Source organism: Eucyclogobius newberryi, unplaced genomic scaffold (assembly GCF_026437365.1).
Source record: "Eucyclogobius newberryi isolate DKJ021-1_F unplaced genomic scaffold, fEucNew1.0.hap1 SCAF_3, whole genome shotgun sequence".
In the NCBI taxonomy this organism is placed as follows: Eukaryota; Metazoa; Chordata; class Actinopteri; order Gobiiformes; family Gobiidae; genus Eucyclogobius; species Eucyclogobius newberryi.
In genome coordinates this window covers 7,741,511-7,754,504 of record NW_027315945.1, presented here as the reverse complement: position 1 = coordinate 7,754,504, position 12,994 = coordinate 7,741,511, and positions in this window count along the sequence as shown.

Genomic DNA, 12,994 nt, shown 5'->3' with positions numbered 1-12,994 from the left:
GATTTATGGCTGTTTTTGTGTCTATTGCTTCAAAAGCATTTTCAGATAATTTGTGTTTTCTGAAGAAACTACAAGAGATATCAAACCCATACTTTCTGTGCAAGAGGGGCTTGTACATCTGCACAACATGTCTTTTAAAGTTTGAACCTATCCTATTGCATTTTTGAGTTATAGCAGTTTTTACTGTTTTATTGCTCCAAAAGCCTTTTCAGCCCATGAACAGTTGTTTGTGAGTTTCGAAAAAAGTGCAAGAGCTATTCGAACCCTTTTTGCTGGGCAAGTAGGACCTGTAAATCTACACAATATATAGTTTAAAGTTTGAGTCTATAATATTAGGTTTTGGATTTATGGCTGTTTTTGTGTCTATTGCTTCAAAAGCATTTTCAGATAATTTGTGTTTTCTGAAGAAACTACAAGAGATATCAAACCCATACTTTCTGTGCAAGAGGGGCTTGTACATCTGCACAACATGTCTTTTAAAGTTTGAACCTATCTTATTGCATTTTTGAGTTATAGCAGTTTTTACTGTTTTATTGCTCCAAAAGCCTTTTCAGCCCATGAACAGTTGTTTGTGAGTTTCGAAAAAAGTGCAAGAGCTATTCGAACCCTTTTTGCTGGGCAAGTAGGGCCTGTAAATCTACACAATATATAGTTTAAAGTTTGAGTCTATCATATTAGGTTTTGGATTTATAGCTGTTTTTGTGTCTATTGCTTCAAAAGCATTTTCAGATAATTTGTGTGTTCTGAAGAAACTACAAGAGATATCTAGCCCATACTTTCTGTGCAAGAGGGGCTTGTACATCTGCACAACATGTCTTTTAAAGTTTGAACCTATCCTATTGCATTTTTGAGTTATAGCAGTTTTTACTGTTTTATTGCTCCAAAAGCCTTTTCAGCCCATGAACAGTTGTTTGTGAGTTTCGAAAAAAGTGCAAGAGCTATTCGAACCCTTTTTGCTGGGCAAGTAGGACCTGTAAATCTACACAATATATAGTTTAAAGTTTGAGTCTATCATATTAGGTTTTGGATTTATGGCTGTTTTTGTGTCTATTGCTTCAAAAGCATTTTCAGATAATTTGTGTTTTCTGAAGAAACTACAAGAGATATCAAACCCATACTTTCTGTGCAAGAGGGGCTTGTACATCTGCACAACATGTCTTTTAAAGTTTGAACCTATCCTATTGCATTTTTGAGTTATAGCAGTTTTTACTGTTTTATTGCTCCAAAAGCCTTTTCAGCCCATGAACAGTTGTTTGTGAGTTTCGAAAAAAGTGCAAGAGCTATTCGAACCCTTTTTGCTGGGCAAGTAGGACCTGTAAATCTACACAATATATAGTTTAAAGTTTGAGTCTATAATATTAGGTTTTGGATTTATGGCTGTTTTTGTGTCTATTGCTTCAAAAGCATTTTCAGATAATTTGTGTTTTCTGAAGAAACTACAAGAGATATCAAACCCATACTTTCTGTGCAAGAGGGGCTTGTACATCTGCACAACATGTCTTTTAAAGTTTGAACCTATCTTATTGCATTTTTGAGTTATAGCAGTTTTTACTGTTTTATTGCTCCAAAAGCCTTTTCAGCCCATGAACAGTTGTTTGTGAGTTTCGAAAAAAGTGCAAGAGCTATTCGAACCCTTTTTGCTGGGCAAGTAGGGCCTGTAAATCTACACAATATATAGTTTAAAGTTTGAGTCTATCATATTAGGTTTTGGATTTATAGCTGTTTTTGTGTCTATTGCTTCAAAAGCATTTTCAGATAATTTGTGTGTTCTGAAGAAACTACAAGAGATATCTAGCCCATACTTTCTGTGCAAGAGGGGCTTGTACATCTGCACAACATGTCTTTTAAAGTTTGAACCTATCTTATTGCATTTTTGAGTTATAGCAGTTTTTACTGTTTTATTGCTCCAAAAGCCTTTTCAGCCCATGAACAGTTGTTTGAGAGTTTCGAAAAAAGTGCAAGAGCTATTCGAACCCTTTTTGCTGGGCAAGTAGGACCTGTAAATCTACACAATATATAGTTTAAAGTTTGAGTCTATCATATTAGGTTTTGGATTTATGGCTGTTTTTGTGTCTATTGCTTCAAAAGCATTTTCAGATAATTTGTGTTTTCTGAAGAAACTACAAGAGATATCAAACCCATACTTTCTGTGCAAGAGGGGCTTGTAAATCTGCACAACATGTCTTTTAAAGTTTGAACCTATCTTATTGCATTTTTGAGTTATAGCAGTTTTTACTGTTTTATTGCTCCAAAAGCCTTTTCAGCCCATGAACAGTTGTTTGTGAGTTTCGAAAAAAGTGCAAGAGCTATTCGAACCCTTTTTGCTGGGCAAGTAGGACCTGTAAATCTACACAATATATAGTTTAAAGTTTGAGTCTATCATATTAGGTTTTGGATTTATAGCTGTTTTTGTGTCTATTGCTTCAAAAACATTTTCAGATAATTTGTGTGTTCTGAAGAAACTACAAGAGATATCTAGCCCATACTTTCTGTGCAAGAGGGGCTTGTACATCTGCACAACATGTCTTTTAAAGTTTGAACCTATCCTATTGCATTTTTGAGTTATAGCAGTTTTTACTGTTTTATTGCTCCAAAAGCCTTTTCAGCCCATGAACAGTTGTTTGTGAGTTTCGAAAAAAGTGCAAGAGCTATTCGAACCCTTTTTGCTGGGCAAGTAGGACCTGTAAATCTACACAATATATAGTTTAAAGTTTGAGTCTATCATATTAGGTTTTGGATTTATAGCTGTTTTTGTGTCTATTGCTTCAAAAACATTTTCAGATAATTTTTGTGTTCTGAAGAAACTACAAGAGATATCTAGCCCATACTTTCCGTGCAAGAGGGGCTTGTACATCTGCACAACATGTCTTTTAAAGTTTGAACCTATCCTATTGCATTTTTGAGTTATAGCAGTTTTTACTGTTTTATTGCTCCAAAAGCCTTTTCAGCCCATGAACAGTTGTTTGTGAGTTTCGAAAAAAGTGCAAGAGCTATTCGAACCCTTTTTGCTGGGCAAGTAGGACCTGTAAATCTACACAATATATAGTTTAAAGTTTGAGTCTATAATATTAGGTTTTGGATTTATGGCTGTTTTTGTGTCTATTGCTTCAAAAGCATTTTCAGATAATTTGTGTTTTCTGAAGAAACTACAAGAGATATCAAACCCATACTTTCTGTGCAAGAGGGGCTTGTACATCTGCACAACATGTCTTTTAAAGTTTGAACCTATCTTATTGTATTTTTGAGTTATAGCAGTTTTTACTGTTTTATTGCTCCAAAAGCCTTTTCAGCCCATGAACAGTTGTTTGTGAGTTTCGAAAAAAGTGCAAGAGCTATTCGAACCCTTTTTGCTGGGCAAGTAGGGCCTGTAAATCTACACAATATATAGTTTAAAGTTTGAGTCTATCATATTAGGTTTTGGATTTATAGCTGTTTTTGTGTCTATTGCTTCAAAAGCATTTTCAGATAATTTGTGTGTTCTGAAGAAACTACAAGAGATATCTAGCCCATACTTTCTGTGCAAGAGGGGCTTGTACATCTGCACAACATGTCTTTTAAAGTTTGAACCTATCTTATTGCATTTTTGAGTTATAGCAGTTTTTACTGTTTTATTGCTCCAAAAGCCTTTTCAGCCCATGAACAGTTGTTTGTGAGTTTCGAAAAAAGTGCAAGAGCTATTCGAACCCTTTTTGCTGGGCAAGTAGGACCTGTAAATCTACACAATATATAGTTTAAAGTTTGAGTCTATCATATTAGGTTTTGGATTTATGGCTGTTTTTGTGTCTATTGCTTCAAAAGCATTTTCAGATAATTTGTGTTTTCTGAAGAAACTACAAGAGATATCAAACCCATACTTTCTGTGCAAGAGGGGCTTGTAAATCTGCACAACATGTCTTTTAAAGTTTGAACCTATCTTATTGCATTTTTGAGTTATAGCAGTTTTTACTGTTTTATTGCTCCAAAAGCATTTTCAGCCCATGAACAGTTTTTTGTGAGTTTCGAAAAAAGTGCAAGAGCTATTCGAACCCTTTTTGCTGGGCAAGTAGGACCTGTAAATCTACACAATATATAGTTTAAAGTTTGAGTCTATCATATTAGGTTTTGGATTTATAGCTGTTTTTGTGTCTATTGCTTCAAAAGCATTTTCAGATAATTTGTGTGTTCTGAAGAAACTATAAGAGATATCTAGCCCATACTTTCTGTGCAAGAGGGGCTTGTACATCTGCACAACATGTCTTTTAAAGTTTGAACCTATCCTATTGCATTTTTGAGTTATAGCAGTTTTTACTGTTTTATTGCTCCAAAAGCCTTTTCAGCCCATGAACAGTTGTTTGTGAGTTTCGAAAAAAGTGAAAGAGCTATTCGAACCCTTTTTGCTGGGCAAGTAGGACCTGTAAATCTACACAATATATAGTTTAAAGTTTGAGTCTATCATATTAGGTTTTGGATTTATGGCTGTTTTTGTGTCTATTGCTTCAAAAGCATTTTCAGATAATTTGTGTTTTCTGAAGAAACTACAAGAGATATCAAACCCATACTTTCTGTGCAAGAGGGGCTTGTACATCTGCACAACATGTCTTTTAAAGTTTGAACCTATCTTATTGCATTTTTGAGTTATAGCAGTTTTTACTGTTTTATTGCTCCAAAAGCCTTTTCAGCCCATGAACAGTTGTTTGTGAGTTTCGAAAAAAGGGCAAGAGCTATTCGAACCCTTTTTGCTGGGCAAGTAGGACCTGTAAATCTACACAATATATAGTTTAAAGTTTGAGTCTATCATATTAGGTTTTGGATTTATGGCTGTTTTTGTGTCTATTGCTTCAAAAGCATTTTCAGATAATTTGTGTTTTCTGAAGAAACTACAAGAGATATCAAACCCATACTTTCTGTGCAAGAGGGGCTTGTACATCTGCACAACATGTCTTTTAAAGTTTGAACCTATCTTATTGCATTTTTGAGTTATAGCAGTTTTTACTGTTTTATTGCTCCAAAAGCCTTTTCAGCCCATGAACAGTTGTTTGTGAGTTTCGAAAAAAGTGCAAGAGCTATTCGAACCCTTTTTGCTGGGCAAGTAGGACCTGTAAATCTACACAATATATAGTTTAAAGTTTGAGTCTATCATATTAGGTTTTGGATTTATGGCTGTTTTTGTGTCTATTGCTTCAAAAGCATTTTCAGATAATTTGTGTTTTCTGAAGAAACTACAAGAGATATCAAACCCATACTTTCTTGCAAGAGGGGCTTGTAAATCTGCACAACATGTCTTTTAAAGTTTGAACCTATCTTATTGCATTTTTGAGTTATAGCAGTTTTTACTGTTTTATTGCTCCAAAAGCCTTTTCAGCCCATGAACAGTTGTTTGTGAGTTTCGACAAAAGTGCAAGAGCTATTCGAACCCTTTTTGCTGGGCAAGTAGGACCTGTAAATCTACACAATATATAGTTTAAAGTTTGAGTCTATCATATTAGGTTTTGGATTTATAGCTGTTTTTGTGTCTATTGCTTCAAAAACATTTTCAGATAATTTGTGTGTTCTGAAGAAACTACAAGAGATATCTAGCCCATACTTTCTGTGCAAGAGGGGCTTGTACATCTGCACAACATGTCTTTTAAAGTTTGAACCTATCCTATTGCATTTTTGAGTTATAGCAGTTTTTACTGTTTTATTGCTCCAAAAGCCTTTTCAGCCCATGAACAGTTGTTTGTGAGTTTCGAAAAAAGTGCAAGAGCTATTCGAACCCTTTTTGCTGGGCAAGTAGGACCTGTAAATCTACACAATATATAGTTTAAAGTTTGAGTCTATCATATTAGGTTTTGGATTTATAGCTGTTTTTGTGTCTATTGCTTCAAAAACATTTTCAGATAATTTTTGTGTTCTGAAGAAACTACAAGAGATATCTAGCCCATACTTTCTGTGCAAGAGGGGCTTGTACATCTGCACAACATGTCTTTTAAAGTTTGAACCTATCCTATTGCATTTTTGAGTTATAGCAGTTTTTACTGTTTTATTGCTCCAAAAGCCTTTTCAGCCCATGAACAGTTGTTTGTGAGTTTCGAAAAAAGTGCAAGAGCTATTCGAACCCTTTTTGCTGGGCAAGTAGGACCTGTAAATCTACACAATATATAGTTTAAAGTTTGAGTCTATAATATTAGGTTTTGGATTTATGGCTGTTTTTGTGTCTATTGCTTCAAAAGCATTTTCAGATAATTTGTGTTTTCTGAAGAAACTACAAGAGATATCAAACCCATACTTTCTGTGCAAGAGGGGCTTGTACATCTGCACAACATGTCTTTTAAAGTTTGAACCTATCTTATTGTATTTTTGAGTTATAGCAGTTTTTACTGTTTTATTGCTCCAAAAGCCTTTTCAGCCCATGAACAGTTGTTTGTGAGTTTCGAAAAAAGTGCAAGAGCTATTCGAACCCTTTTTGCTGGGCAAGTAGGGCCTGTAAATCTACACAATATATAGTTTAAAGTTTGAGTCTATCATATTAGGTTTTGGATTTATAGCTGTTTTTGTGTCTATTGCTTCAAAAGCATTTTCAGATAATTTGTGTGTTCTGAAGAAACTACAAGAGATATCTAGCCCATACTTTCTGTGCAAGAGGGGCTTGTACATCTGCACAACATGTCTTTTAAAGTTTGAACCTATCTTATTGCATTTTTGAGTTATAGCAGTTTTTACTGTTTTATTGCTCCAAAAGCCTTTTCAGCCCATGAACAGTTGTTTGTGAGTTTCGAAAAAAGTGCAAGAGCTATTCGAACCCTTTTTGCTGGGCAAGTAGGACCTGTAAATCTACACAATATATAGTTTAAAGTTTGAGTCTATCATATTAGGTTTTGGATTTATGGCTGTTTTTGTGTCTATTGCTTCAAAAGCATTTTCAGATAATTTGTGTTTTCTGAAGAAACTACAAGAGATATCAAACCCATACTTTCTGTGCAAGAGGGGCTTGTAAATCTGCACAACATGTCTTTTAAAGTTTGAACCTATCTTATTGCATTTTTGAGTTATAGCAGTTTTTACTGTTTTATTGCTCCAAAAGCATTTTCAGCCCATGAACAGTTTTTTGTGAGTTTCGAAAAAAGTGCAAGAGCTATTCGAACCCTTTTTGCTGGGCAAGTAGGACCTGTAAATCTACACAATATATAGTTTAAAGTTTGAGTCTATCATATTAGGTTTTGGATTTATAGCTGTTTTTGTGTCTATTGCTTCAAAAGCATTTTCAGATAATTTGTGTGTTCTGAAGAAACTATAAGAGATATCTAGCCCATACTTTCTGTGCAAGAGGGGCTTGTACATCTGCACAACATGTCTTTTAAAGTTTGAACCTATCCTATTGCATTTTTGAGTTATAGCAGTTTTTACTGTTTTATTGCTCCAAAAGCCTTTTCAGCCCATGAACAGTTGTTTGTGAGTTTCGAAAAAAGTGAAAGAGCTATTCGAACCCTTTTTGCTGGGCAAGTAGGACCTGTAAATCTACACAATATATAGTTTAAAGTTTGAGTCTATCATATTAGGTTTTGGATTTATGGCTGTTTTTGTGTCTATTGCTTCAAAAGCATTTTCAGATAATTTGTGTTTTCTGAAGAAACTACAAGAGATATCAAACCCATACTTTCTGTGCAAGAGGGGCTTGTACATCTGCACAACATGTCTTTTAAAGTTTGAACCTATCTTATTGCATTTTTGAGTTATAGCAGTTTTTACTGTTTTATTGCTCCAAAAGCCTTTTCAGCCCATGAACAGTTGTTTGTGAGTTTCGAAAAAAGGGCAAGAGCTATTCGAACCCTTTTTGCTGGGCAAGTAGGACCTGTAAATCTACACAATATATAGTTTAAAGTTTGAGTCTATCATATTAGGTTTTGGATTTATGGCTGTTTTTGTGTCTATTGCTTCAAAAGCATTTTCAGATAATTTGTGTTTTCTGAAGAAACTACAAGAGATATCAAACCCATACTTTCTGTGCAAGAGGGGCTTGTACATCTGCACAACATGTCTTTTAAAGTTTGAACCTATCTTATTGCATTTTTGAGTTATAGCAGTTTTTACTGTTTTATTGCTCCAAAAGCCTTTTCAGCCCATGAACAGTTGTTTGTGAGTTTCGAAAAAAGTGCAAGAGCTATTCGAACCCTTTTTGCTGGGCAAGTAGGACCTGTAAATCTACACAATATATAGTTTAAAGTTTGAGTCTATCATATTAGGTTTTGGATTTATAGCTGTTTTTGTGTCTATTGCTTCAAAAGCATTTTCAGATAATTTGTGTTTTCTGAAGAAACTACAAGAGATATCTAGCCCATACTTTCTGTGCAAGAGGGGCTTGTACATCTGCACAACATGTCTTTTAAAGTTTGAACCTATCTTATTGCATTTTTGAGTTATAGCAGTTTTTACTGTTTTATTGCTCCAAAAGCCTTTTCAGCCCATGAACAGTTGTTTGTGAGTTTCGAAAAAAGTGCAAGAGCTATTCGAACCCTTTTTGCTGGGCAAGTAGGACCTGTAAATCTACACAATATATAGTTTAAAGTTTGTGTCTATCATATTAGGTTTTGGATTTATAGCTGTTTTTGTGTCTATTGCTTCAAAAGCATTTTCAGATAATTTGTGTGTTCTGAAGAAACTACAAGAGATATCTAACCCATACTTTCTGTGCAAGAGGGGCTTGTACATCTGCACAACATGTCTTTTAAAGTTTGAACCTATCTTATTGCATTTTTGAGTTATAGCAGTTTTTACTGTTTTATTGCTCCAAAAGCCTTTTCAGCCCATGAACAGTTGTTTGTGAGTTTCGAAAAAAGTGCAAGAGCTATTCGAACCCTTTTTGCTGGGCAAGTAGGACCTGTAAATCTACACAATATATAGTTTAAAGTTTGAGTCTATCATATTAGGTTTTGGATTTATAGCTGTTTTTGTGTCTATTGCTTCAAAAACATTTTCAGATAATTTGTGTGTTCTGAAGAAACTACAAGAGATATCTAGCCCATACTTTCTGTGCAAGAGGGGCTTGTACATCTGCACAACATGTCTTTTAAAGTTTGAACCTATCCTATTGCATTTTTGAGTTATAGCAGTTTTTACTGTTTTATTGCTCCAAAAGCCTTTTCAGCCCATGAACAGTTGTTTGTGAGTTTCGAAAAAAGTGCAAGAGCTATTCGAACCCTTTTTGCTGGGCAAGTAGGACCTGTAAATCTACACAATATATAGTTTAAAGTTTGAGTCTATAATATTAGGTTTTGGATTTATGGCTGTTTTTGTGTCTATTGCTTCAAAAGCATTTTCAGATAATTTGTGTTTTCTGAAGAAACTACAAGAGATATCAAACCCATACTTTCTGTGCAAGAGGGGCTTGTACATCTGCACAACATGTCTTTTAAAGTTTGAACCTATCTTATTGCATTTTTGAGTTATAGCAGTTTTTACTGTTTTATTGCTCCAAAAGCCTTTTCAGCCCATGAACAGTTGTTTGTGAGTTTCGAAAAAAGTGCAAGAGCTATTCGAACCCTTTTTGCTGGACAAGTAGGACCTGTAAATCTACACAATATATAGTTTAAAGTTTGAGTCTATCATATTAGGTTTTGGATTTATAGCTGTTTTTGTGTCTATTGCTTCAAAAGCATTTTCAGATAATTTGTGTGTTCTGAAGAAACTACAAGAGATATGTAACCCATACTTTCTGTGCAAGAGGGGCTTGTACATCTGCACAACATGTCTTTTAAAGTTTGAACCTATCCTATTGCATTTTTGAGTTATAGCAGTTTTTACTGTTTTATTGCTCCAAAAGCCTTTTCAGCCCATGAACAGTTGTTTGTGAGTTTCGAAAAAAGTGCAAGAGCTATTCGAACCCTTTTTGCTGGACAAGTAGGACCTGTAAATCTACACAATATATAGTTTAAAGTTTGAGTCTATCATATTAGGTTTTGGATTTATAGCTGTTTTTGTGTCTATTGCTTCAAAAGCATTTTCAGATAATTTGTGTGTTCTGAAGAAACTACAAGAGATATCTAACCCATACTTTCTGTGCAAGAGGGGCTTGTACATCTGCACAACATGTCTTTTAAAGTTTGAACCTATCTTATTGCATTTTTGAGTTATAGCAGTTTTTACTGTTTTATTGCTCCAAAAGCCTTTTCAGCCCATGAACAGTTGTTTGTGAGTTTCGAAAAAAGTGCAAGAGCTATTCGAACCCTTTTTGCTGGGCAAGTAGGACCTGTAAATCTACACAATATATAGTTTAAAGTTTGTGTCTATCATATTAGGTTTTGGATTTATAGCTGTTTTTGTGTCTATTGCTTCAAAAGCATTTTCAGATAATTTGTGTGTTCTGAAGAAACTACAAGAGATATCTAACCCATACTTTCTGTGCAAGAGGGGCTTGTACATCTGCACAACATGTCTTTTAAAGTTTGAACCTATCTTATTGCATTTTTGAGTTATAGCAGTTTTTACTGTTTTATTGCTCCAAAAGCCTTTTCAGCCCATGAACAGTTGTTTGTGAGTTTCGAAAAAAGTGCAAGAGCTATTCGAACCCTTTTTGCTGGGCAAGTAGGACCTGTAAATCTACACAATATATAGTTTAAAGTTTGAGTCTATCATATTAGGTTTTGGATTTATAGCTGTTTTTGTGTCTATTGCTTCAAAAACATTTTCAGATAATTTGTGTGTTCTGAAGAAACTACAAGAGATATCTAGCCCATACTTTCTGTGCAAGAGGGGCTTGTACATCTGCACAACATGTCTTTTAAAGTTTGAACCTATCCTATTGCATTTTTGAGTTATAGCAGTTTTTACTGTTTTATTGCTCCAAAAGCCTTTTCAGCCCATGAACAGTTGTTTGTGAGTTTCGAAAAAAGTGCAAGAGCTATTCGAACCCTTTTTGCTGGGCAAGTAGGACCTGTAAATCTACACAATATATAGTTTAAAGTTTGAGTCTATAATATTAGGTTTTGGATTTATGGCTGTTTTTGTGTCTATTGCTTCAAAAGCATTTTCAGATAATTTGTGTTTTCTGAAGAAACTACAAGAGATATCTAGCCCATACTTTCTGTGCAAGAGGGGCTTGTACATCTGCACAACATGTCTTTTAAAGTTTGAACCTATCTTATTGCATTTTTGAGTTATAGCAGTTTTTACTGTTTTATTGCTCCAAAAGCCTTTTCAGCCCATGAACAGTTGTTTGTGAGTTTCGAAAAAAGTGCAAGAGCTATTCGAACCCTTTTTGCTGGGCAAGTAGGACCTGTAAATCTACACAATATATAGTTTAAAGTTTGAGTCTATCATATTAGGTTTTGGATTTATAGCTGTTTTTGTGTCTATTGCTTCAAAAGCATTTTCAGATAATTTGTGTGTTCTGAAGAAACTATAAGAGATATCTAGCCCATACTTTCTGTGCAAGAGGGGCTTGTACATCTGCACAACATGTCTTTTAAAGTTTGAACCTATCCTATTGCATTTTTGAGTTATAGCAGTTTTTACTGTTTTATTGCTCCAAAAGCCTTTTCAGCCCATGAACAGTTGTTTGTGAGTTTCGAAAAAAGTGAAAGAGCTATTCGAACCCTTTTTGCTGGGCAAGTAGGACCTGTAAATCTACACAATATATAGTTTAAAGTTTGAGTCTATCATATTAGGTTTTGGATTTATGGCTGTTTTTGTGTCTATTGCTTCAAAAGCATTTTCAGATAATTTGTGTTTTCTGAAGAAACTACAAGAGATATCAAACCCATACTTTCTGTGCAAGAGGGGCTTGTACATCTGCACAACATGTCTTTTAAAGTTTGAACCTATCTTATTGCATTTTTGAGTTATAGCAGTTTTTACTGTTTTATTGCTCCAAAAGCCTTTTCAGCCCATGAACAGTTGTTTGTGAGTTTCGAAAAAAGGGCAAGAGCTATTCGAACCCTTTTTGCTGGGCAAGTAGGACCTGTAAATCTACACAATATATAGTTTAAAGTTTGAGTCTATCATATTAGGTTTTGGATTTATGGCTGTTTTTGTGTCTATTGCTTCAAAAGCATTTTCAGATAATTTGTGTTTTCTGAAGAAACTACAAGAGATATCAAACCCATACTTTCTGTGCAAGAGGGGCTTGTACATCTGCACAACATGTCTTTTAAAGTTTCAACCTATCTTATTGCATTTTTGAGTTATAGCAGTTTTTACTGTTTTATTGCTCCAAAAGCCTTTTCAGCCCATGAACAGTTGTTTGTGAGTTTCGAAAAAAGTGCAAGAGCTATTCGAACCCTTTTTGCTGGGCAAGTAGGACCTGTAAATCTACACAATATATAGTTTAAAGTTTGAGTCTATCATATTAGGTTTTGGATTTATAGCTGTTTTTGTGTCTATTGCTTCAAAAGCATTTTCAGATAATTTGTGTTTTCTGAAGAAACTACAAGAGATATCTAGCCCATACTTTCTGTGCAAGAGGGGCTTGTACATCTGCACAACATGTCTTTTAAAGTTTGAACCTATCTTATTGCATTTTTGAGTTATAGCAGTTTTTACTGTTTTATTGCTCCAAAAGCCTTTTCAGCCCATGAACAGTTGTTTGTGAGTTTCGAAAAAAGTGCAAGAGCTATTCGAACCCTTTTTGCTGGGCAAGTAGGACCTGTAAATCTACACAATATATAGTTTAAAGTTTGAGTCTATCATATTAGGTTTTGGATTTATAGCTGTTTTTGTGTCTATTGCTTCAAAAGCATTTTCAGATAATTTGTGTGTTCTGAAGAAACTACAAGAGATATCTCACCCATACTTTCTGTGCAAGAGGGGCTTGTACATCTGCACAACATGTCTTTTAAAGTTTGAACCTATCTTATTGCATTTTTGAGTTATAGCAGTTTTTACTGTTTTATTGCTCCAAAAGCATTTTCAGCCCATGAACAGTTGTTTGTGAGTTTCTAAAAAAGTGCAAGAGCTATTCGAACCCTTTTTGCTGGACAAGTAGGACCTGTAAATCTACACAATATATAGTTTAAAGTTTGAGTCTATCATATTAGGTTTT